Raw genomic sequence first — 5,096 nt, forward strand, 5'->3', positions numbered from 1 at the left:
TACAAGGCTGAAAATTTGCTAAGCGGAAGCCTTTGAAAGCTCACTTTTTCACTAACGCTCTCAATTTCATTCATTTTCCAAATGCACTGATTGTGTTTGTCTGCATTAGAGAAAAAAAAAACTATTATTGCATGTAAAAATGAACGCTCGTTAGCCTCAACCAGATGTTTTACCAGTGTTCTAAAAGAGGGTTCTTCAACACCCGAGATGTTTGGTCACAGCAAGTACTCATATTATACTGGTGAGAAATTGAAAAAACAAAACAATTGAGGGGGTTAGAAGCAAAGGGGTCTATAAGTGACAAAAACACACTTTCGAGTAAATGAGGTTTAAAGTTTTTGACCATTTTTTTCATCCCATACAAAATGTATGAAGTTTCAAAATCAACCCAAGTTTCTTTGATTTATTGTAATTTTTCTAAACATCGTAGAAACAATCTCAAAATAGTTCCTGAAAACTTTAAATCTTATGAGTTTTATGATATGCTTAGCTCAAAATCGATAAAATGGTCACTTACACCCCATTGATTCTGGGCCCCTCAATTACAAAAATATCATTTATGCAAAAAGTATAACTCAAGAATGTATTGGTGTATTTTTTTAAATGAAATGAATTGACTAGCTTCCTATAAATTGGAGAACTTTTTAATGTCAAATAAGCAGACATGCATTACATGGCTTTGATGGAATTCAACACTAGATTAAAAAAAAAATCAAAACAGCTTCTAGCAATAAGTTACGTTAGGAATTCCCTCGGGTAGTTTCTCTGAAATATTTCAACAATGTTTGACGACTTTCATCCGAAAAGTGCTCTAAGATTAATCTCAAACTTCATGGTTTTGGTTGAAATTTTCATAAAAATAAAACCGCATGTGAATAAAAAAAACTTTGTTATCAAGTAAAAATAAACCCTGTTCCATTCATAATTTTTACAGAAATGAACCAGGAATTTTTGCCATAGGAGTTTCTTATTGATTAGATCTCCAGAATCACTAGAAATTCTTTCGGAAATTCGTGTAGCAATCGTCTATTTTTCTTAGAACTTTGCCAAAAACTCCAAATAAACATCGAAAATTCTGTTCATTCAATCGATTTCGAAACAGACATTTTTCAGGAATCCTAGAAACAAAAAATCTTGAAATGTTAGGGAGTTCTAATGATTCAGTTGACATTCAATACAATGCATTTCAAAACTTTTGATATTCTTTAATTATTAAAAAAATCGCCCCCTTTTTAGTATTTTCGCCCCCCAATTTTGGGTTTTCAAATTTTCGCCCCCTTCGACCTGATTTTCGCCCCCTAGGGGGCGATTTCGCCCACTTTGGGAATCACTGGTGTATAGTATACTATAGCTCTGTAAAATATGTCACGAGAACCCCTGTCAGTACGGATGCAACATTATGAGTTATGTAGAGTCAAACTTACGTTTAGTTTTCCTTTCACCTTTCCTCCGGTAGTTGAGTCGGTTTTCAGGAGCAAGGCTGTAAACACAAGTTATTTAGTTCGAAGAAACTCTAAAATTAATCTTTTGTAGCTTACCTTGTTCGGTGCGATTGTACATAAATTTAGGTTAGCCTAAACACGATCGGTATGTTCAGCGATTATGGACAACTAGCAGAGCATCCCGGGTAGAGGTGAATAACAAACCAATAACTAAAGAATAACATATTTTGTCATCATATCTAAATTTGCAATTCTTTAGTTCTTTTTGAATAGCTCAGAATGACACATAAATTACAAAATGTGCTATCATTGTAAAACTTGTAATTGACGAGTTATTACTAAATAGTATAATAACATAATAATAACAAATGTTATTATCATACTATCCTGCCACAATATCAAAACAATAACATAATTTACCATCATATTAAAATATGTTATTATTTTGACATTCGTTTTGCTATTATTTTGTTATTACAATGGCAAAATCAGTTATCTTTAGTTGTTATGCCATAGAAATTCAGTTATTATTTTTGTTATTTTAACTCTTATTTCAAACAAACTAATAGCAAATATTGCCATTCAAACATTCTATTTTAATGGTAAAATTTGCCCTTCATTTGCCATTTCGCTCTACTCGGGATATAAATAGGTTTATAGGTACAAATATAAGAAATGGAATGTTACCTAGTGGTTTAGATAATAATTCACCAAATTTAGAATAATTCACGTATAGGTAGGATAATAAATTCAACTTAATCACTAGCTAAACTAGAAATGCGTTTGCTCTTTATGCTGTAGATATTGTTCTTTTATGTACTCACGTACAGTGACAGGCGGCAGCTCTGTCACTCCAGTTCATTACCGCCGCAGCAGTAGGGGCATGTGTGTACTTCCTAAAAGTATTGCGCGTGTTGTCCAATGGGGCAGTCGACAAGTATAAATTTTACACGACGTTCACATTCTTCCGATGTGTTTATGCTTGGGTTTCATTTCGTTCTCTCTTCGGTCTTTTGATAAATAACATTTGCTTACATGTTTAATATTTTTATACGCGTCATAGTTGCATATTTCCAGCACGATTGGTAGTAAGGAATGAATATTTGAGTCAAAAAAGGTGGAACAATCCAATAGCTCATGCACCAATGTTAAAATGGAAACGCATGGTTATTAGTAGTACAACGTAGATGACAAACTAAATGTGTCCATCCTAAATTTAATGGAATTAGCCTCCAAATAATTACTTGATTATTTCCAATTAATTTAATTATTTTTTTAATACTAACCCTTACACGATCAATTTGAAATTTTTTGCCTAAAAGGGTTTGACAATCATAATACTCATACTATATCTGATAAAGGTGCTGTGAGAACCCGCTATGCATTCTGAGCAAATCAGTAAAAATATTCAAAAAAAAAATCTAGTCAGACGATGCAGCAAAGGAGGGATGCATTTGTAAGTTAGTGAGCTCGTTCCATGCTATTATTTTATTATTGCAGTTCAGTACAAAGTAATAACGTTTATCTAGATAGGTGTGAGTAATTTTCCTCACTACGACAACCAAAGATTGTCATCTATTATAAGTATTGAACAAACAAATATTGTACAGTTTGTTATTATTGGTGTCGACGTATTGTCATGAACTACGGTTGCTATCAACACACATTATTAAACTGACGTAATACATCTGCAATTGACGTACAATAGTTAATTTAACTTTCAACCACGTGTAAAAAACTTTTCAACCCACTACTGTTCCAGCAGCTCCATAATCACTTCAGAATATATACATATTAATTTCAACAAACTTTTTCGCAAGTTCTCGCAGCAATACATCACCCCGTCAATAAAATCGCATTATGTTTTATAATCTATCCACAAAACAGCCATTCATGCCAATTTGTTAACCACCGACCGCGCGTCGACGAAATCCGAGCGAGACCGGTCTGCATTCGCGCAGCTATTTATATTTCACCACGTGCCTCTCCAAATATAACCCGAAAAATAGGCGCAAATCTCTCCACTTTTACGGGGCTATTCCGATCCGAACTTGTTGGTTGATGATGTTGCTTGTTGGTGTCGTTCCCCCTCTGAGCTCTTCTGAGATTCCGTCTGACTCTGCGCTGGGCTTTGAAACGCGCACATTTTCGCTCTTCCCTGCCTGACGTTATAATGGTCGCTCCGCTCCTACTTGTTGCGGTGTATATGGTGTGCGCCTCGCTCCGCGTGCTCCATTCGACCGAGCTAGTGGCGCTGCTTTTCGGGATGATTTATTAAGTGTTTCGTAAATATGTTTGTATAAAACTCGCTCTCCTTTTGTATATGTGTTGTATGCACGGGGTTCTGCCAGCACGACACAAAACGGCACCAGCGACGGCGAGGAGGAGGATGATGATGCCGATTAACTCTTCCGAATCGAAAAAGCAGGGAAAAATTTAACGAGTAGACGACATCCTATGGACGACGACAATTCGAATGAGCATACCAACAAATGTTGAAAGATTGTATGCTATTGTTCAGAGTTGGTGCACTCGACACGAGGCGGGATATGAATTGGAGCAAAATAAAAAACAACACCACCAAGATTGGTGGCAATGTGTAGCGGCGAGAGATTTGACCGAACCCCAGTCAGTGCTTACGGCAAATTTATGGCATTAAATTATACGGTTGATTTAATAAAAATGTGGAAATATGAAATTGCTTCTGCTAACCCACTCCAGCGATGAAACGCAGTGCTTAATCGTTAGCGTCGGTGGTGTAATGGTCAGCATAGTTGCCTTCCAAGCAGTTGATCCGGGTTCGATTCCCGGCCGACGCAGGATCTTTTTTATTTGAACGTGCAAGACTTTAATGATATGTATGAGTATTTTTATTGTTTCTCTCGATTTGCATAATCTTGATATATACCTACCACATGGGAAAATTATTATTGCCAATCATTGCAGCTGCTGTACGCAAGTTAACCGCGACGCATCCACAGTTCCAATAGCCGTGATCGTCTAGTGGTTAGGACCCTACGTTGTGGCCGTAGTAACCCAGGTTCGAATCCTGGTCACGGCAATGACCCAGCCTAATGGGATCATTGTCACGGAGAGAGCGATGTTTTTTGAGGCTTGTGCCCTGCAGTTCACTTGTAAAGCGATTCCAAATCAAGTATGTTATCAGTAAAATTTCGATCCGCGTAGTTGAAGAGCGTAAGAACAATCATACATTTCGGTTAATAGTGCCATTAAGGTGACTCCCAGTATCATTCCTGTTTCAGCTCTTCTTTTTCGATTCTTATTTCTAACAATCATCGAGCGCAACAGTAGTGGTGTTGCCTTTTTACTTTTGTTCTATAAACAAACAAACAAAAATAGCACCTCTTTGTCTCGCTTCCGCCAATGTAAACATTTCAAGATTGTTAATCATTTAAAAGCAATTCAAGCAGTAGACTTCTCTGTTTTGCTAAATAACATTGAAACATGTCTCAATATTACGAAAAACACCGAATTTAATGTGTAATTAGCTAAACATGATCGAATACTCTTAAATGCTCTTCCGCTGTTGATGTTTGCAAGCAGCAGCAGTGTTGGCGGACAGTGTGGAGGAGATTTCACAAATAAAAAATATTTGCTTTTATTACTATCATATGTGCTTCAAAGTACAACAAC

General features: G+C 36.3%; 2 non-coding genes across 2 annotated transcripts; both read left to right on the forward strand.

The window, feature by feature from the left end:
* The first annotated feature begins 4,189 nt into the window (after window positions 1-4,189).
* On the forward strand, window positions 4,190-4,261 carry Trnag-ucc (transfer RNA glycine (anticodon UCC)). The gene has a single exon. It is a non-coding gene; the product is annotated as a tRNA-Gly (tRNA).
* Window positions 4,262-4,431: 170 nt separating this feature from the next.
* Window positions 4,432-4,503, forward strand: Trnah-gug (transfer RNA histidin (anticodon GUG)). The gene has a single exon. It is a non-coding gene; the product is annotated as a tRNA-His (tRNA).
* Window positions 4,504-5,096: the final 593 nt, after the last annotated feature.

Source organism: Aedes albopictus, chromosome 2 (genome assembly GCF_035046485.1).
Source record: "Aedes albopictus strain Foshan chromosome 2, AalbF5, whole genome shotgun sequence".
NCBI classification, from domain to species: domain Eukaryota; kingdom Metazoa; phylum Arthropoda; class Insecta; order Diptera; family Culicidae; genus Aedes; species Aedes albopictus.